The sequence below is a fragment of the Neopsephotus bourkii genome, unplaced genomic scaffold, assembly GCF_033783945.1.
Source record: "Neopsephotus bourkii isolate Nb327-2 ecotype Australia unplaced genomic scaffold, CSIRO-AGI_Nbou_v1 NB_1493, whole genome shotgun sequence".
In the NCBI taxonomy this organism is placed as follows: Eukaryota; Metazoa; Chordata; class Aves; order Psittaciformes; family Psittacidae; genus Neopsephotus; species Neopsephotus bourkii.
The window spans coordinates 5,190,588-5,212,707 of record NW_026901969.1 but is presented as its reverse complement, the minus strand read 5'-3'; the positions used below and the strand labels follow the sequence as shown (position 1 = coordinate 5,212,707).

Below are 22,120 nucleotides of genomic sequence, written 5' to 3'. Positions count from 1 at the left end.
AACATTTATTCCACTGTTGCCATTATTAACATACTAAAACTTACTTCATTGATTGAGTTACCTGTCTTTTCCTGACTCCCAAAGGCTAACTGCTGTCTCCTTAGAAACTTTTGCTTCTAGCTAAGATATTTTAACACAGTTAAGATCTCGACAAAGAACTCATATCATATTTAAAAATTTCCTTTCTGGTGGAGTTAGTTTTCCTGCCTAGTAGTGAGGTTGTCATTTCAGAGCAGAATGTGCTTGTGGCCATCCTTGTGAATATCCAGTAGAATCAGCAAAATCGTAAGCTTTTTAAAGGCATCAGAATTCACAGAGGAAATAGAGATCTTTTATTGCTGAAGATGTAAAATCTCTGTGGTCATTGCTGAGTGTGCTCAAGCTTCTTGAAATTACTAAGGCCATCTATGATAAGGTCATGGCATTCCCGTGGATTGACTCAATGTACGTGTACTGCAGGACAAAAATATACTGAAGAGTTTCCTGTGATGGATTTTGATAACTCCTCTGTGTGATGGTGAGGAACCAGCCCCAGCAATGGGATCTGGGACCCTGCTGGGATCCCAGTGAGCAGAAGGGTGCCAGTGTGGGAGAAAACTGGTCAGTGCTGGGCTTAGGAGGGGATTTGATGGCCAAGGTTTTATGGCAAAGGCAATGGATTAATAGTCAACCTGGAGAGTGGGAAATAAAAATGGGACATGGAGGGGAGAACCTGGACTGACCTGAGAAACAGTGAAATTTGGCAGGGAGCTCTAGGAAAGACAGATTTAATAAAGAATTGGATATCTGGACAGCAGACGTAGAGCTGCCAACATAACTGGCATTAGCATCAGCCATCATCCTAGCTGGAGGGAAGTGGGAATGGTTGAGAAGTGATTCAGGAAGACAGAACAATGGAGTTCAGTGTGAGCCATACTTGGATATATAGGAACATATAGTATATATTGCATGCTCTAAAGAAAAAAAAAGGGAAGGGGGGATAAGAATCCATTATTAGGTATAAAAAATTATTGTTGGGGTTTTTTTAATCTTGAAAAAAGTTCACCATGAAAATCATTATTTTGTTTTGAGAATGTACTCTCTATGGCATACGAATTATAAATCATTCACAGACAGGAGTGATGGATCTAGGCACCCCACAAAAAATAGTGACTCAAAGAGTGTCATAAAGTCTCAGAAAGAGGCTGAATTACCCTTTGAGTGATGGACATTGATGCAATGTTCTTCTTTTAATGTGGTTTGCATCTAATGAGTTTGATTTTACTTTGTTGCTTTGCTAAATATTTTCTATCCAGACAGCCACAAGGTACAAAATAATTGTTGACTCTGAAAGCTCGAATATTTTAAACCAGCTTTTCTTGATACTTATTTCATTAAAACCCTAAGTCCTGGAGTCATTTAAAGGATTTAGTATTTCTTTTATTTTCTGATTGAAAATGTGCATTGTTTGGCGTCTAAATTCCTATTGCCCTATGACTTTGGTGACTGTAAATTCAATGCTATGTGTCTTGCTGATATGGGCTTTATTCTCTAAAAAAAATAAAAAGGAAATTATAGGTATACACATTTATAGAAAATTCCATAATTCCATTGTTTTTACTGTTGTGGTTAACGATACTGATTTCTTAGTACATAAGTAGTGAAAAAATGAGAGTTTCCAAACTGTTTAAAATAACTCTCATGAACTATTGAATAATGCAGTGCTTTTTTTTCTTTAAAAAAATGATCTTTTCTTTTTGCTGTTTTAAATATTACCAAGACTGGCAAAATGAAATAATGACAGTATTTCTTACTAAGGAAAATAATCAGAAGCACTAAGTGTAAGATGTGGAGACTGAGGACAGCTTTTATGGTGTATGATTAAGCAACTGGGCAAGGATTCAAGACATTTAAGGCTGAGTAGGTTCCTTAAACCAAACTCCTTATGTGACGTTCAGCATATTGTTGAATTTTGTATACCTCTGCTTCTATCTGTAGAGCGAGCATGTTGATACAGCTTTACTCCTGTCCTTTGCCTGTCTCAGGGATTTGATATAAAAAATCTGAAAGATCTCTTACAGTCTTCTTCAAACAACTTCCAGCACAGTATGCGTTCAGTCTTCACTGAAGCTTCTAGTAATAGCTATGGGGAAAAAAGCAACATGAATTCTTTTTATTTACTGTAAGTGACTCTATAGAAGGGAAATAGAAGAGCTGAGAAGAGGTAAAAAAAAAAAAAATATGATCTGTGGTATAATCTGAATAGTTCCATGAAATTGTTTGAGCCTAAAGATTAAATTTACTTAGGTCACTTTTGTCCCTTAATGCAAACTGGTTTGAAATTGTCTGGTTGCGTATAGAAGTTAAAAAATGTACAATTATAAGTCCATGTCTTTTTGGTATCAATTGAATTCACGGAGCATGCTGAGTTAAGGAATCTTGTGGGATACCACTCCCCTACTGTACTTGCCTCACTGATCTACAGAAATATATAATATTGGAACACACCAAACCAGTCCCGATGAGTCCATAATGAAGAAAACTTGCTCATGTATGTTTTTTAATTTGTAAATTAACAATGTCATTAACTCGTATGGTAATTAACTTTTGGCAATCAGTTGAAGGGCACTGAACAAGCCAAGAATGTTTAAAGGAGTTTTAAAGCAGCAGTTGTTTGTGGACAAAGATGGAAATACAGCTGCATAGGTACTGGCAAGTGTTTACATGGAGTGTCTTTCTTTTAAAGGGAGAAAAGAAACGGGTTTTTTTTCTGAGCTGTGAAGAAACTAGAAACTGGTAGAGTCTTCATTCAAGATTCCCCTGTGAAAACTGCGTTGATGCCATTCATATAAGGTATTTGAAACAAACATGGATTCTGTTTCCTTCCATACCCTGTTAAATGCTTTAATGCATGGAGCTTTCTGAAAAATAAGATGGAGATAGTAAATGATTGAAAGAAACAGCTTTTTCTGATGTAAAGTCTATTAGACTAGTGAACATATGATTTTGTGGTAACACGTCATATTTCTCACTGACATTAAAGTTGGAAAAATTACTGGTTGTATGCATTTATCGGCTGTTCAGAAAGTAGTTGTATTCTTTGCCTTCTCTCGCCATCAACTTGTATTTTATCAAATCCCGAAGCTGTCATGCTTCATTATCCATAGATGATCTTGAGCAGCATTGCTTCATAAAAAAATATGCTGTGGCATCTGCCATTGTGTACCACTGTACAGATCACTTCTCAATAACGTTTGCCTTTGATTTATACATTCAGTCATGTGTGTTCTTACATTTTTGCCTGTGAATATCCCAAGTAATGGAAGCTGTATATGCTATATTACACTGAGTTTTCAGGTTTTAAATGTCTTCTGTGCCTTTTTAGCCAATGAGTTCCATTGGAATTAGTGTTTGTAGACCTCAGTATCCACCGGGAAGTCTCATCATTTCTGTAGTCATTCATAAGTGCCTGTACCAGTGATGTAGACAGGACATTGAAATTAGGAGCTGTGATTATAATGTCAGTCTTGCATTCTAGATCCTGTCTTTCACTTTTCTGGTTTTTGGAGCCAGCAATGAAATTTATGTCATGATTTTATTAATAGACAGCAATAATGTCTAGATAGGAATATATTTACCAAAGAAGTCTTTATTTCCTGTAAGGTAATTACATTGATAAGAGACTTATTCTTTTTTTGAAACACAATTAGTAAAACTGTACAGTGCTCACAGAGATTAGTAGATAAAAGTCCTCTTCATTCTAGTAATTTACATCTCTATGTAACTTGTTGTAAAGCGAAAAAGAGCACACATTTTTAGGGATGTTCTAAAGTTATTTTACAGCTATTCTGTTTTGGTGGTACAACATTTGGAAGTTAATTTGTTACACTGCTGCTGTTAATGCTTCATCTGAAAATACTTGTTTCAGCAATCAACAGTGAAACTGTATGACTACCCATTTTAGTCTTGATTCAGTACTTCTTAACTTGAAACTATTTGAAATTTATCAAACTGTTTTTAGGAAATTGCATGGATACTTATCTGAATACGTTAAATCTAAGAAACAGTGCTTGCTATAGCCTAGATGGGGTGTCTTCACACAGTTGCTTTGATGTTTTCTCCAGGGATGAGGAGAGTTAAGAGAAACAATCTTGTTCTGTTAAGATTCCTTGTAACTGCCAGGCTTTATGCAATTTCAGTGAAATACTACACTAAACCCACTCCTTTTAATGGAGGAAAAGTGTTTCTGTATAGACTGAAAATATTTAGAGGGCTTCTGTTTACATTTTGCAGTTCCTACACCAATTAATTGTTTATACTTGCAAGGGCTTCAAGGCTTCATTTGGGTTAGAGCTCTTTATGCTTTTTCTGTCTGTGCAGATGTTTCACAGAGATCTTGTGGAAGTGGGGATCATTCAGTGGTCAAATGAAAAGAAATAACGTATAAAAACAATGAAATATCAGGGCACTTCTCAATGAAAGTTCGCAAAACAGGTGAAGAGCCACGTGAAAATGCAAAGCAGTATGTCCTCAAAGTAAATTGTCCCCAAAGAAAATAACTCACTTGGAAAGAATAATACTATGTGTTTGTGTTGTAGAACAGATTGTTGTGAGACTAGCTCTCAACGTGTGACTTTAGCAGTGGCTGTCATTCTGCCCAAAGTCTACCTTTTATTTTCAGTAGCAAAACACAGTAGAGCTCTGTGCTGAACGTGGGAAAAGGAGGGGGAGAGAGGGATATTGAAAAAAAAAAATATTTTTTAGAATTCCCCTGCACCTGTTCTTGTTCTGCCAAAGCTGCAGATGACTTTTGATTGAAGTAGTAGTGTGTTCATCACAGCGGTAAAATTAATTTCCATCTCTGTTCACTATTATGTGTGTCTCAGTTACAGACAGTTTCTTCTGAGAATATGAAATACTGTCTATGACTGTGTCTGGGAGTAAGTCACCAACGTTATAACTCAAACTAATTTAAATGAACGCAAATGTTTGGGGATCCGAGAGCTGAATTTCCATTTGAACAATAGCTTGGAGGACTGCATACAAGTTTTGACTGTCTCGTGCCCTAAAGTGGATTGCTACTAAAGAGATTATCCACATATACCCACGAGCTACAATAAGATTCACAGGAATGTGAAATAAAATAAAGTTGTCTGTAAGGTAAATATTAAGTGGAAAAGCAAATTAAAGCAAGAGTAGAATAAGAATGAATCCAGGAGAATTTTAGAACAGCTCTACACTGGGAATATGAGGATGCAACAAAACCTGAAGATCTGATGCAGAAATCTGAACTAGAACTGCTTCTTAATCTGTCACCCAAATTGTAGATGTTTTTTAGTAGGTCTCTGAGTGTTGTTGATGTCTATATAACCTTTTACAATTTGAGTTGAATGGGATACTGTAATAAACAGAGTCAATAGAAAATATCTTCTGAGACTTTCTGAGTATTAGGGAGTGCTTACTGAAACAAAATAATTTCAGATGGTTAAGCAGAGTCCTCCTATTTTAAAACGTCCATTAAATTGGTTAAAAAAAAAATCCTTTACGTGTTTTAGATTTTATTTATCTTTAATGCTATTTTCCACTTAGATATATTCATGGTGTGTTGATTTTGGTGGGGTTTTTTGGCTTGTATTTTGTGATAGTAACAAGGATAAAAGCAGTTCTCCTTTTACAGGAGCTATTACTTCCACTGAGTTGCTTTGGACATGATAGAAATGCAGTGTGGTGCTTATGTCAGCACTGGGGGAATCTCCACAGAGCACAGAGGAAGGGTGTAAATAGTACAGGTCCAGAACCAGGATGCCGCAGACCAGGCATTCTCAAAGGTCTGACCCCATCTAGTTCAAGAAATCTTGCCAATTATGAATTGTTTCCCTTTTTCTTGCCTTAGTATTTTGTTTCTAGCCCACTAATGAAAACAAAAAGGAAATCCTGGAATCCCTGTTTCATTCTCAAGCTTGTAAAACTCCATTGGCTGTGGTGGAGCATGTGGGGCTACAAATAAATTTCAATTTCAGTCAGTGAGTTTTGCTGGTGGGGAAAACTGGTGATTAATTTTAGGGCTTATACTCAGCATACCTCAGTGAAAAAAATACCTTACAAGCTAATGTTAAATAGCTCCCTACAAGACAGAGGATGTTGCTTCTGTGTTCTCTGAATTGGTTGAGAAAAATTATTCTTTCCCAAGTTATTCCAGGTTTGGGTTTTTTTTTTGTCTTTTAATAAATTTTTAGTACATTTTCTGATCAGCAAAGTCCTGTCTACTGGAAAGATGTTCACGTATTATCATGGGACAGGTCAAAAATCAAGATATTAAGGACTAGCGCATTGTTGTAATGAAAACCAAAACTATAGGTGAATAGTGTTGCCAGAGTTTGCAGACTTGTATCAGAGCAAAGGTTGTTAGACTGTAAACCTGTCTCTGGAAACACAGATATTTGCACAACTTCCTTTTCTTTCTCCTCTATTTTTTTGGACCTCCTTTTTTTCTGAGCTAACACTTCATTGCTCTTTTGGGAACCAACATTCAGCTGGTAAATTAAAATCTCTAGGCTATAGATGGATATATTTTGCCTCCTTTAATAATTTCCATCTTAGAGGGAAACCATTAAACAGCAGTGAAAATTGAATTTTACATAGATCTGTGGTGCATGTATCTGGTAAAATAGGGAAAACAATACATGCAAAATTTACTTTAATTAATTTGTTGAAATTTATTAAACTGTGTATAACCTCCTTAGCTGAAAGTAACATCAGCTATCTTGTACTGGCAACATAGGCTGTAATGAGATTTCTGGGTTTTAGCAATTAAGGATGAATCAGACATACCAAAGGCATTTTTTTGGAAAATAAAATTTTACAAAGCAATACAGTCAAGTGCAGGACTTGCTCTCCCTATAAGAAAGAGAATAAAATTGCTCGTGCAAAAAAAGGCGTCTTTGTTCCCACAGCGCTGCATTTATTGTGTTACAGTCTAAACCAGCAGCAATTATACATAAGCTGTTAAACAAAATGAGAACAATCAAACAGTCAGCTCAGTGAGCCAGAGGTGGTACTTGGAGTTCTTGCTGTTTCTCTCAGTCGATCTCAGCATCAGTGATGGTCAGAAAATAGATGCTCATTCTCCTGCATATGTTTATGTGATGGGGGAGGACATGAATTTTCTTTCCTTTTTTGGCAGGCAAAAAAAAAAGAAAAAAGCAAACAGATTTGGTAAAAGCTAGATTTATGGGGAAAGCATGAACCTGCACTGCACATCATACCTGGGAAGAGTATCGGGTTTTTTTAACTGGCTGCATAAAAGGCCTGTCAGATTACTACAAGATGAAACCAAGAAGCTGGCAAAATTCAAAACAGTTTTGAATTTATATGGCAATAAGAATTCTATCAGTAAAGGTATTGGAAGATTTTAGGGAGAAGAAGCACATGTAGGGAAAAGTAAATGGATAAGTGGGTAGGATATTCTTTCATGGAATGAATTATTTTCTGGATAAATATTGCAGAAGGTCACACACGTTTAAAAATTATTTATGTTGTCATTTGTCAGAAAAAGGATACAAGGGTACGTAGACCATAAATTTTGGTTCAGAAAGTCCTCTGGGCCTATCACAGGTTTGTTCAAGTGATGTAGAAAAACATTGGTGATCAATTGGCTCAGCAGGGTATTTCTGATCATCTTTACATCTGAGTAAATCAGGGTGGTCATTTTAAGTAACCACGGTTTAAAGCCAGGGGAAGAGCTGTAATCCAAGTCTAAGGAGGATACTTATTTTCAGAATCGTGAGCTTGAAATAGTCCAAGGGGGCAGTTTCATGATAGTAGAAAATGACATTTTTACTGGAAGTGATGATCTTATGCTCCCTTTTTGTTCCAGCACTAAAAGTTAACAGTTTTCAGCCAGATAAGCCTCACTGCTGCCACACAAGGAATAGCGCAGTGATGTGAATATGGGAAATAGGCAGGATCTCTTTTGGCAACAGCAAAGTCTTTAATCAGTTTAAGCAGCTTCTGAAAACACTCCAGAACTCTTGAGCCTTCACAGAAGGTGGCTGGGGGCAGTGTGTGCTGACACTACCATTTACTTTCTGTGTAGCAAGTACTGCTCACCTCACTATTATAGCAAGTGTGCTTGACATTGTAATGAAAAATGACCTTCAGTCACTTTTGTATAATTGGATGCCAAAATCAGTAAAAATAGTTCGCACATCTGATCCCAAGCATGGTGGGTTGACATTGGTTAGGTGCCAGGCCCCCACTCAGCTGCTCTTTCATACCCTGTTCTCAACAGGACAGGAGGAGGAAATAAAGTGGAAAAGCTCGTGGATCAAGATAAAGACAGATCACTGACCAATTGCCACACAGGCAAAACAGGCTTGACTTGAGGAAGATGAATTTAATTCATTTCCAGTTAAATAGATTTGGATGGTGAGAAACAAAGACAAAAACTAAATCACCTTCTTCCCTTGTTTCCAGTCTAAATTTCACTCCTCCATTCTCTTCTGTCTCCCTAGCTGAGCCGTGCAGAGGTGTGGGGAATCAGCACTGCAGTCAGTTCATACCAGTTGGTTTCTGTCACTCCTTTCTCCTTGCAGTTTTCCACTTTTCCAACATGGAGTTCTCCATAGGCTGCAGTCCTTTGAGAGCTGCTCCAGCGTGGCCTTTCCATGGGCTGCAGCTCCTTCAGCGCATATGATGTGTTATCACCATGTTCCAGTATTTAAAGGGTGACTACAAAAAGACTTCCTTTTTACAAGGAGTCACATGGAAAAGACAAAGGGTAATGATCACAAGTTACTCCTGGGGAGATTTTGACTGGACACAAGAGGAAATCCTTTTACAAAGAGAACACTAGCCAGTGGAATAATCTCCTCAGGGAAGTGGTGGTTTCCTTAAAGTTGGACACTTAAGATCCAGCTGGACAGGGTGCTGGGACATCTAGCTGAGGTCATCCTTTGCCAGAAAGGTTGGCCCATATGAACCTTGAGGTTCCTTCCAGACTGGTATACTGTGATTCTGTGATACTATATCCATGGGCTGCAGGGGCACAGCCTGCCTCACCATGGGCTGCACCATGGGCTGCAGGGGAATCTGCTCTGGTGCCTGCAGCACCTCCTCCCCTCTTCCTTCTCTCACCTCAGTGCTCACAGGGCTGTTTCTCACACTTCTGTTTCCTCACTCCTGGGCAGGTTTTTTCCCTTTCTTAAGCACACTTTCCCAGAGGTGCCAACACCTTGACTGAGACCCTCGGCTGTGCCTTGAGGGGGGTCAGTTGGAGCCAACTGGAACCAGCTATGTCCAGCACCTCATAGGGCCCCTGCAGACTCCCTAGGCACCTGCAACCCAGACTCAAAGTTGCCTCTCAAACAGTTCAAGCAGCCAGTGAAAGCAAAGACTATTTTCTTAGGGTAGGCTGGAAAGCCTGAGTTTTTTTTCCTAACCTGATCTCACAGACATCTGTTTGCCAATAGCAGTCCAGTACCGACTGCAAGGGAGCTCTTCTCTCTAAATGCCTCTGTAAGTATAAACAGGATATATCACATCACATGTTTTAAGGAAATACTACTTGTGCTTATAGTAGATAGAATGTTATTTTCTACGTCATGTTTTTGTACTTATCCATGCTGATATGAAGTATGGCTGAAAATTTGTTCTAGAAATGCAGGCTAGTAGTGGGGGTTTCTTGCCACACTGCAATTTGGAGCCTATCTGTCATGCGACCCAGCAAGTTCAGTGCACAGATCATGGTGTGGCAGAATTTTTGTCTGTAAGCATTTGTACTGGCATTGAAAAGAGCAAACTTAAATTATTTCCCTTCCTCTAAAGTATTAAAAGAGTATTTGCCTTCCATATCACTTCAAATCCAGAATTTGTGTGTCCCAGTAAATGTGAAAAAGAGAGAAATGGGTGCCAGGGTGCAGGTGAGCCCTGGGCTCTGTCAAGGAGGTGCACAGACAAGTCTCCAGTTCGAGTCAGCACATAGAACATAGCATGGTTTGGGTTGGAAAGGACTTTAAGATCATCTAGTTCCACCCCCCAGGGACACCTCTCACTAAACCATGTCACCCTTCTGGTACCCAGCTCTGCTTCTGGAGCTGCCTCTTTACCATCGTTTAGGACACTGTCCTGAGAGAAATGAATCCTCTGCTGTTCTGGCGCTTTTTCTTTGATAAACTGGGTGAATACCAGTTCCTGCTGTATTATGTATAACTTCTGTCTCCGGGTGTGAGAAAGGTGGTAGCCCAACCAGAGTGATACATTGTCCTTTACAGCGTGACAAACTCGTTGGAACTGTTGGCACAAACAACTGGTTTATTTTGTTCTCACATTAAAAAAAGATGAGGCATGAAACCTTGTGTATTTTTAAAATACAAATTCTTATCTGTGTCTGACAGATCTCATCACTATGAGAGGTCCCAAATTTGTGCTTCTCTCTAAAATTTAATTATCTGGCACTTTCCAACAGCAGCTTGTCTACTACTGACAAGTAAAATTTCATTTTGTTCAAACATCTTTTGTGTGTATGTCTCCTTGATATTGATAACAGAGGCTTGTGGTAATGCTTATCTCCTTTTGATTCTGAAAATGTAATAAAGAAAGAAAACACAAAGTAATAGCTATATGCATTAGTTAGGCAGACATCCATCAAGTCTTTACATCAGACTTAGCTTTTCAGATATCTCTAGAAACAAAGATCATAAAAGCAGCTTTAGGGAAGGCAGACGTGCCCACAAAGCAAATAAATCATTGTCCAAACAAGGAATGAACCAAGACAGCTTGTTCATGTTCACTTGTGAGTCTCTTAGTTCCTTTCCAAATAGTTTCCTGAACAAATCATTAATTACTCATTGCCATGGTTATCTCTCTTTGTAACTGGAGTCTTCAAGGTATATGAGGCTTTGGTCCATTCCCCAAATTCTGGGGGATGTGATGTGTGTAAGAATTCAATGATAAGAGGAAAAGTAGTCTTAATAATCTGTTGTTTATAGATAAGTCAGCTGGAAAATAAATGTAGAATTGCAGATACATAGAACTTCACCTCATCTGTAAAAGAAATCAGTCATTAAAGAACTGCGGATATAAATGCAAGCAACTTACGTGTACTTATGTGGAGTATTAGGGGTAAGACGTAAGTATATCTTAGGAAAATAGGAATTTTTTATGGGTTTTTGTTCCAATATGTGCAAAGTTTTATTTGTGCAATGTTTGTGTTGTGGTTTAAGCCCAGCCAGTAACTCAGACCCACGCAGCTACTCCTGAACCCAGGACAGTTTGCAAGACACAGTATCTTTTCCTTTTTGTTTTGTTTTTAACATAGATTTCTTGATTGTATGATGCTGTATATGCAAGAGGATCCTCTTTATGGGGCTTTGATATTGTAACCCTTGGTTTAAGCTACCCTGTGTGCCACAGAAGAGTGCATGGTATGACCTGCTTCTCAGGAGAAGCAGAGGTAGAAACCAGGTTTTTCTGAGCTCATCAGATGATTGTCTAAAAGCTTGTGTGAAAGAAAAGGGAAGGTAAGTACAGCTGTGTAAGAACCAGCTTTAGAGTACAGGTGGGGAAGATCAGAGTACAGGTGGGGAAGATGCAGATACACTGATCAGAGATTATATGTTTTCCTTAGTCAGAGAAAGCTCATATTGAATAGCTAATGCTGTTCCAATATCACTTCCCAGACCAGGTTCTGCTTGTATTGTGGCTTCCAAGTAGTTTATTATGGTATTGTCAACAGGGAACCTCCTGACCAGAGCACATGAGGCTGTGCAGCTAGAACTAAAATAAAAAACTCTGAAACGACCTACTGTTACTCCTCATATACCCAGGACAGAGTCCAAGGGAGGACATGTCATGCACACTGCCCAGTGGCTTTTTTATATATGCATATAGGAAAGAGGATGGGCAGGAGGATTCGTTATGGCAAACGCCAGTACAGCCAGCAGGCGGGACAATCAAGGGCTTCTGGTATATTTGCTTTAATAATACGGTTTAAAGTATGCTGGAATAGTACTAAAAGAAGTTGCAGAGGGAGCAGGTGGAGACAGGAGAGAGAGCTTCCTTCTTTTCATACGGTTCCATTGCTGTGTTAGGAACAGATGGCTGCAGTGAAATGGCATTCCTTTCCATTCTGTAGCCCGGAATGTCATTTTTTAAAAAATGTAGTTTTTGTGGAGAAATTATCCACATAAAGGCAGAGAACGCAGCTTTACTTTTCAGGGACAGAAGACATATATTACAGTACATGGACATCCTTGGAATATGTGATTAGTTTGTCAGGGAAGATGTAAGTCAGCTTTAGCGTATTTTGTGAGAGATATCTGTTACTCCTTTTGACAGCAGAATTCTAACCTGCAGTGGTTGGAATTTCCTTGCACTACAGCAAATAATGACAGTTAAATAAGATTGACAAATTGCTTCAGCACAAAATAGTTATATGTGAAGGGTGCTGGCTGCAAAATATCATTCCACTGCTGCAAAACTGTACGTAATTCATATATGAGGGTAGGCCTGACATACTTGTAAGCTCAAACTCTGTTTAATTTGTAAATACATAGTTGTTTACAACAAAGTAATGTACAGATTAAAAAAAAAAAAAAGAATAATCTTTTCAGTCTCTCTGTACTACTGTGCATTTTGCCGCATCTTCTTCCACTAGCAACCACATGGTTATTTCTAGAGTAATATGTTCCCCATATGTGCTGCTGGGAGAGATATTCAGTTATGGTACAGTGAACAGTGTTTTAAAATGTGCATTCTGTGGTCGTTTATAAACTGCATGGAAGGCAACCAAACTTGACAGTCTCTGTCCTGTGATTGTGTGGAGAACGTTAAATAATAAATGTGAGAAACATATATTCATGCGTGCAGCTGTATGTGTATAATGCAGGCTCATGCTTATGGCTGCTCAGGCATGTTTGTTCTTGAGCAGCATAAGGAAGGTGGATAGATAATGCTAACCTGCCAGTTACTGGGTCATTTTGGTGTCTGTGAGTGAGCTGTTTCCATTACAAATCAATAGATTCTTTGTGAATAGGAAGAACATTTTGAGTTGGCTAATTTTTACATACAGCTCTTCAGCCTCCTCTTTGTCTCTGACTATTAAGTACTAGCAACCTGCGTTTTGATGACACCAAAATTTGGAAACCTCTTTTCATGTAGTTTTGTCGACAGCGACATAGGGTATGCTATTAACCCAGCTTTTGTAAAAAAACCCAAACTTTGTTGAAATCAAAAGTTAACAGTGGCATGGTAACAATGACATGGGATAAACTAGTTTGAATAAAATGGAAGCTGATTCAAACTGTTTGTCTGTGGAAAATTTAAGAAAGTAAAATATTTGAGCATAGAGGTTTGTAAATGCTAAGGCCAAGTTCTGCCCCTTCTCAAAGGATCACTTTCTCCCAGTGGGGTGGGAACAGCAGAAATCAGCAGCTCTTCCTTTGCCTCCAATACCACATTTTGAGAGGTAGAGGTGTCTGGCGGGTGATCTTTTACATACCCTGTGTCTGGGCATATTCTTTTGAATCTGTAAATTCCCTGATTGAATATTTCTTACATTACAAACTATTGACAGGGAGGGAGGATGTTTCACTCATATGTAAGCAATTTCCAGTGAAATCCAGGAGTTCCGTTCTCTTTTCAAAACCACTGCAACCGCAAGTGAGCAGTGGTTGAACTGTGTTTCACATAGGCATCACAGCCAGTCACCCTAATCTACCCTGAGGTTGAGGGTTATAGATGAGGATATATGTCAACAAATTAATAGCCTAAAAGCATCCAAAGGAAGTTTTTTTAAATCAATTCGTGTTGTATACAGTTCTTGTGAAAGGATGACACCTTGAAATACACATTGTATCCCACCTGAAAATTGTTGAGCCAACTTTTGCATGTTTGGTGATGTTGATTTTAGTGGAACAAGTTATGGGATAAGATGCTAGCCAAACAAACAAGTCACTGTCAGCAACTAGCAAACTCAGTGCTTGGCTAGGACTGGAGATAAATCTGAATCTGGTTAAAATTACAACGTGATGTTCATTAGCTTCAGCAAGGGTGATTCCTGAGATCAAGTGTTGCTGTTGCCCAATGTGTTAAATAAGCAGTTGGACGAAGCAGGTGGTGGGCAGAGATCAATGACTTTCCATTAAACAATAGGTAATTTCTCAGTAGGAAATCACTCACAATCCCAAAAAGGGTTGCATACCAAATATGCTGGTTTAGAATTGTAAGAAATGTTCTGGTTAAGTATGTCTGCTGTAGAAACATGAAGATGCAGAAAATCTGACAGACATTTTGAAGGGTGATCTTATTTATTCTGTTATACCTCAAGGCTTCATTGTGCTTGATGTTGCATATACATAAGATTTCAGCTTTACAATGAAGTTCACCACTGACTTACTCATATGATTAATGTTTCCCAGTGATAACAGTGGAGCTGTACTGTTCTAAAATACCACCCTTATGTATGACATGAAGGCTGTCAAAGGTTGATTTCTTCATATGCTTATATCTGCTTCCATAGGGTTTTGTGGGAAAAATGTGTACTAGATAAGGGTGCAGACACAGATACATTATACTCAGCCTTTTTAATTGAATCTTGTATAAACCCTCTTATACAAATTGAGGAAAAAAAATACATTATCTTTGCTTTTCATTTAGCCACATGATGGCCTATTTCAGATTGAAAACAGAAGTGTCAGTGTTGGGAGTTGTTTTTCCAGCATTTCCAGTGTAGCTGCTTCAAGCTGCCCAGGGAGGTTGTGGAGTCTCCTTCTCTGGAGACATTCAAAACCCGCCTGGACACATTCCTGTGTAACCTTATCTAGGTGTTCCTGCTCCGGCAGGGGGATTGGACTAGATGATCTTTTGAGGTCCCTTCCAATCTCTAACCTACTGTGATACTGTGAAGTTTTACATGCTGTATTTTTTTTTTTTTTTTTTTTTGGTTTGTGTCTCAAGCTTTATTCAGCGGTTCCTGAAGTTGTTCTTCCACTAATAGGTAACCTAACAGTGGACTGAAGTGACATGATGAAGAGGGATGGGTTTGTGCCTTGACCCTTCTCATAGATAGTGTCTTCCCTCAGAACACCATGTCTGACCTGTTCATTTGACTTAGCCTGTGTTTTGTTTACCACAGTGCATTGGTGTTAAAAACTGGTCAGCATTTCAGGAGCTGACCGATGAGCACTTCAGTTGTCCTTGCCTGGAGGGCAGGAAAAAGTATCTGAAGAGCAGGGCCAAGGGCTAGAGGTGATTACCCTTCCTGCTATTCAGTTTTTCCATTTAGCCATCACAAGTACGTGAAATAGGATAAGACTTCCTGAATTTTTAAACGCAAATGGTTGTTTATGTCTGTAAACATTCCTGTCTTGATTTGGTAGTAGCTTACACCTACCCAACATGGTAATTTGCAGAAGATAGTAAAACTGGTCTGACATAATGAGATATGAATGAGGGGTAAGAAAAAAATAGGTAATCATAAGAATATTTTTTCCTGAGGTTTTTACACGTATACATGATAGATATCAGGGCCCTAGGCAGTGCCTCTACATGTTGACACTGCTTTCTGTCAATACATTTCTAGTCTGCTTCACATGTAGAACTGTTTTTTAATATTCAACAGGAAATAATTTCTAACCATGTTAAGACAGGAATATATATTTTTTCATAATATGAAGCTTATCAATGTTTTTCTTTTTTAATGGTTTGGTGTTTAGTTTTGGTTCTTTTTAACAAACTTGGTTTTTGTTGTTATGGTTTTGGTTGGTTGTTTTTTTTTTTGTGGGTGCACTTTTATTCCATTTTAAAAATGTAAGAATGTTCAATTTGCATGGGTTAAGATGAATGATACAGTTAACCAACAGGTTTGCACTAGAAAATGTTAAGGTGTTATAATTTTTCTTAAAGTAATCCTTCCTTGTTGATGATCTACATAATTTATATTTTTAGGAGGCAGGGCACAGCAGAAAAAAATACAAATTATTATTTTGTAAGTCTAGTATATATGCTATCTGTTATGCTACAAAAATACATAATTAAAACCACTTCAAAATAGTTTCACTCTGAATGCAAATTGTGGAAGAAATTGATGGAAAGAGTCAGTTTCATAAGGGAATAAAACATGCCAGAGAAGTATCCCAGTTGGTTAGCTGGAGTAGTAAATTAAAACTCATTGTGCTGTATGCTTTCTATTCATTCTTCATAATTTACTTTTATGAATAACTTTGTCTTGTAGGTTTGGTATTAGAGGCACAATAGCAACATAATTCTAGCTTCAAGATGAAGGATTGAGTATGCTGCATCTAAGCCTCAAAGAGTAATTTCTGTCTATGCCTGTTTTGGAAAGTATGCTTAGGATAATATTTTTTTCAGTAACTTCTTTGCTGATCTTGAAACTATGTGGCTCTTAAGCATCAATTTCAAAATTCAGGTGATTATACTGTAAGCAATCTGATTTGGTATTTATTGAGTTGTCCTGAACCCTTGCCTCCAGCTAATTCAATTTATATTCCATGTCAACATTAGCGGTGCATGTAGTATAACCTTGCTAAACACTAAATTTATTTGATGATTACATTGTCTTTGGTGCTGAATTCTTGCAGGAGACAGAGATGAATGTCTTGCCCTTCACCTGTCCTGAGAAACCTGATGAAAGGAGTAAGAGTAATTAAAGTTCTTTCTAAATCATTAATTTGTTCATTAAAATCATGCATGTGTATATATATTGGATACTTCTATATATTTATTTTCTATGTTTGCAGAAAAGGAGTGTTTATATATATACACAGAGATGTTTCCGTTTGTTCATGTATGTATATATATATAGGTATGCGGCAATCTTCAGCAGTCTGCTGATAATATGGGGATAAATTTGTATTGCAGAAATCTCTCCTGGGATTGTGTAAGAACCTTTCCATATTGTGACCACAGCCATAAACTCACATTTATAGATGTGAGCCATGTTTATAGAATTCATAATACAGAAAACAGGTAGTTCTTATTTTTTGTGGTAGTTTTCCAAACAAGTTGAGTACTGGGAGTATCCACTTATAAGTAAGTGTGAAATAAGAAAACATCATTTTATAGCAGCTCACTTTCGTCTTTGATATGCTTCACAACATTAAATAGGTAGTGGTAGACTACCTGATACAGTGCTGGCTTTCAACATACATTGCATTTTAGACTATGTAAACATTAAACTTGCCTTTTTAAAGTTTGAAGAGGTGCCTGCATCCAGCCTAGCTATTAAGCAGCCCCTCTAATTTATATTTGACACGAAAGTAAACGTGAAATATGAATCCTGTAATGTGTACCTAGTTAAGATGTCTAAAAAGTAAAATATATGTAACCTAGGTTTGGGGGTTCTTTTATGACATTGCCATTTTGTTTGAGGTGGAATGAGAATTGTTTAGATGTTTCTGATCAGAAAGCTCAGTAATATTTTCAGTGAATGGGGAGCAAGAAAGCCAGTATTTTCTTGCATCTACTGGAAGTTCCAGCTTCTACAAATATTTTATGGGTAGGGGTAACTTTTTACATACTGAAGGGGGCCATTTGTAATGTTATGGCAGAAAACTATAGTATGAAGTAAGAATAGCAGACAAAATATATGAAGGGGTTTGTGGACACAGAAGTATGAGGAAGTGTCAACTAATGCCTGAAAACAACAGATCCCTCGTGGTCACAGTTCTATATCACTCACTTTCAAAAGCATTTTTTTCTTAATTTGTTTCTCTAGGAGAAACAGTGCTTCTCACAGCATGTATTTCTAATCTGATTTAGTTTTTCCTTTTCATTTATATTAATCATCTTACTCAATGATCTGATCTGAAAACTGACTTTATTTCTTTTCACTCTTCTTCCTGTGTGTGTTCTTTTCCTTTCACTTTAACTGATCATAGTTAATTTTTAATTTGAAGTACCAACACCTCTGTTAATGTCTGGCAGCTTTTGTTGTGTTACTAAAGATAAGACTGTCTGAAGAGAAGGCTTTTCAAATCCCCTACATGCTTTCTTCCTGTAGAGACAAAACTTCTGTCTGGCTTTTGTCTTTGTGTGGTAAACTCTTACTTCCTTATCTCAGAGTATTTGTGAAGTACCAAATACACCCCAGAAAAAGCAGTTGTGAAAATGTCTATGAATTACTTCAGGCCAATGTTAATAACTTGCTATGAGTACAGTTGAAATAGTCCTATAACACAAGCAAAAAGGCTTACGTTGGAACATCATTAACTCATGAATGGAATTTTGTATTGAGTTTGCCCATAGACTGGGCTCTTATTGCATAAACCCAGATGGTGCTTTTCAGATAACATGTATTTAGATTCACATGGAATACAAATTAAGCCAGTCTCTGGTTTAGGATCTTGCAGCTAAACAAGATGCAGTTAGAAGTCTGTGGGAAATGCTTTTATTACAGAATTACCTGATTTGTTTCATTACTATATGTTGCTGAGGTGGAAAGATGAATTTAGCTCATGTGAGTTAGAGTTTGTGATTCCAGGAAATGGATATTTTTACAAATTATTTGAATATGGTTATATTGGGACTAACAAAGATCAGATTGTTCAGGAGAAGATTGAAAGAAATTGCAAAGTGAAAGAGAAGTTATGATTTTGATAAGACAGTTGAATGAACAAGAAACAAGATGTGAAGAGATCAGGAGAGGCTTACACCAGGTGAGCAGGAGTTGATCAGAAGGCAAGAAGATTATGATTACCAAGAAGGAAAGAAGTTAGACTGTGGACAATATTTTTCACATCATAAAAAAAAAAAAAAAAAAGGAAACATGTAAGTTAGGGGCAAGACTTAAATATCCTGAGCCAGAGTGGAAACTTTCCTGGTAAACAGGCTAAGAACTGAAAAAGAGATGAGCTAGAATATGGGTAAAGGATTTAGAGAAGTCAAAGTTATTCTGGAGTAGCCATAGTAAATTTGAGCTGCTAACAGGCCATTTAGAGTAATGCATTGGAAAGGAAGTCAAACATGTGGAACAGGGAACTCTCTGGTTGTGAAAAAGAGATGAGTCATTGACTGAAAAATTACAGCTGAATCCATATAATATTCACCAAAGATTAAAAGGAGAAGAGCCCAATACAGTAGAGAAAAGAAGCTATAAGGCTGTAGTGGTTTAAGCCTAGCCGGTAACTCAGAACCGTGCAGCCATTTGCTTCACTCCACTGCTTCAGCAAAAGCTGGATGAGCAAAAATAAACTACAGGACCACAGACTCTGAAATAGATGTTAAGAAAATTAGTGTAGACAGTAATTTAAAAGGCTGTAGAGGTGTTAGGATGGCAGGATTTAAGACTTGGGTAAGAACTGATCAGTGTGGTAGAAAACACTGGTGGGGAACAAGCAGGACATGCATTTAATAACGATGCTGTAAAAATTCATTAAAAATGCTTCAGAAAGGTAAGGGATGAAGATAGGGCTGTGAGATGAACAGAAAAATAGCAGGTGGAATTGAAAATCCTTTACTTTACAATGTATACGGATCAGTAAGCAGAATCAGAGATTGTAGATAAACTGGATGATATAGGAGCAATGGATGGAGCCAGATAGTGTAAGTATGGTAGTGTGATGAGCAACATGGTAGTAGGGCTAGGGGAGGATGCTTTACTGAGTAAACACAAAAACAAATGAAAGAAAAGGCAAAGGAGGGAAAAAATAAGTCTATTTATTTCTTTCAATTAAAAGCTTGAGACACCAAAAAGGTTACAAAAAGAGATGGTACAGTAATAGGTTCTGCTTTTCAGTGTTCAGCCATGGAAAGGAAGTTTTGAAATACCGGACAATTTTTATGTAATTAAAGATTCAGGCATGTAAGACTCAAAACCAACCCCAATCACTCTGACTATAATTTAGGACATGTGGAAGTTGAGGAACAATACAGATTCACCAACTCCATCCAGCTGCCTTTGGACAGATGCAATCGATTTGCCAGCTGGGAAATAGTATTACTGAATATATAAGCAGCTGTGAATCCTCTTAACAGTCTTCTCACTACCTTCATGTGTTCCATTGCTTCTTGTGTAACATATAGAAGTATCATCTGCCTTTCCTTTTGTATATGACTTCCTTGTCCATCTTCCTGTCCTTATTTTTCATTCTGCTTCACTTATGATCTGTACAGTCCTATTTTAAGTTCACTGGTACTTTCTGCTGTCATTATATTCTTCTTTAAGATACTGAACAGAATCAGAACTCTTTTAAGCCTTTCATCGTTAAGTAACCTTTTTATCTCCAGAGGAGCTCTTGAGGTCCTTCCTGTTAAAGAATTTGAATGTCCTTGACTTTAGTGTCCTGAACTGCTAATGACATTTCAAAACTGGGAAGATATGTCTATAGCCTGCATTTTGGAGTTGTTTAGCCTTCTTGTTAATTCCTAGCTCTGCTCTAAAAATACAAATTCTGCCATCCTGTTTTAGATTCCAGTAAGCAGTTATTTCCATTTCCTTTTCCTCAGCAGCAGTGTTTTCTGACTGAATCTACTAGCAAAATCAACTCCTAGTCAAAGTCATCCATTTCTACAAATGGGTAGAACATTCTGACAGCTAACAGAGCAAAATGTTGCAAAACCTAACTAGGTCAAGTTTACAGCAGTTGCTTAAGCAGTTACTTAAAATTTTAATACCTGATTGTATTATTACCTTCTAAATGAATATGCCTTCTGGGAAAGTTTGTCTTCAGACAAATAGATGTTTTGAGCATGGAGAAAAGTAGCCTGTATGTCAAAGGCTGAACAGTTCAATTTGTCTGAACATGTTTCCTTTGCAGTATAAGCATTTAATTTTTTAAAAGATACCAGTCTGTTACTTGCTGACAGAAATTTTGGTTGTGAGTTCAGATTTCCCTTAATGCTGCTACACCTTTCTCAGCTCATAAATTGCTCTTCCTAACAGAACACACTAGTTCTTCCTTTAAGTCTGATTCTTTCTTATGTCTGTTAGAAAACTGCCTTGGTCACAATTTTTTCCTATTAAAAATGTAAATGGCGAAGTCATTTTTATCTGCTCTGTGTTAAGGAAAGCTCAGAGACTAAGCCTTTAAAATCATATATACTAGTACTGCAAAAGTTAAAACCTAGAAAAGTTATTTATGGCCTCTGACACAAGGATTTTGTTTAATGGAACCCTTATTTCCCTTGATTTATAAATAATCCCTTTGCTTATGCATCCTGAGACCATAGTAGGTTTTTCAAACAGCTGCTACACGTGAGACTGTACAGATGACCACTACTGCTTTTTGCCCTGTTACCTGAAACGTGATCTACAGGTCTGTGTTGGTCTCAGTATACTTTCACTAAATGTGCAATGCTTCCTATCTTAAATGTCATGCTACAGTTATCCCCCCATATCCCTATTCTGTTTAGTCTTCCTCAGTCTAGCAATATTTTCTTACTACATTATTTTTATTTACAAATCATATTGACAAAGTTTATTTAATTGCTTGTAGCCAATTTTTTATGTATTAATGCAAATAATTAAAATGTTACATTACATTAGAGTATTACAAGCCCAGCAGTGTACTAAGGAAGGGGTTTTATCATCTGGGAACTTTATGTCATTTACAGGAAACTAATTTGAACAGAAGGAAGAGCAACATTTTAAATTTTATTTTTCATTTCTTAATACTTATGATATTTTGTTCAAAACAAGAATAAAATATGGAAATGTTAAATTCTTCTTTCAACATGTTACATACTCTTCAAGTACTGTTGTTACTGTTATTGCACAAGTTTCACTGCTGGCAGTGTCAAACACATTTAGTGGGTACCATCAAGCACCTCTGGACAAGCTAATGTCTAACATTAATGTCTGTGTTGATAACCCTATGCTGATACTAGAGGATACTTGTAACTGGGATTAAAAGTGTGGTGTTGGGCTTTGGGGTTCAGATTTGCTTGGGTTTTGTTTTGTTGGCTGGTTGATTGGGGTTTTTTGTGGTTTTTTGTTGGTTCTCCCTCCCCCCCCAAACATACATCTGCCCTTTAAATAGCAGTGTCCATGTTTAAACAGCTGTGATCTTCAGCTGAGTGTCTTTTGTGCTGTCTACAGCTGTGCAAAATGGCTGTTCTATTTAATACAATGAGGGTAGCTTTAAAAGTAAATAGGCAGTTTTTTCAAAATCAGAATCAAATAGCC

At 37.5% G+C, this 22,120-nt stretch overlaps 1 protein-coding gene across 4 annotated transcripts in view; it reads left to right on the top strand.

The window, feature by feature from the left end:
* The window catches only part of SYT1 (synaptotagmin 1), a 352,054-nt gene that overhangs the window by 81,188 nt on the left and 248,746 nt on the right, over positions 1-22,120 (top strand). For 3 of the 4 annotated variants that reach the window (XM_061369381.1, XM_061369379.1, XM_061369377.1), the window contains exon 2: positions 2,726-2,832. The exons of the other annotated variant lie outside the window; for it this stretch is intronic. The gene's annotated coding sequence lies outside the window, so the exon portion shown is untranslated. The remainder of the gene's footprint in view (positions 1-2,725; positions 2,833-22,120) is intronic. 4 annotated transcript variants of the gene reach the window in all.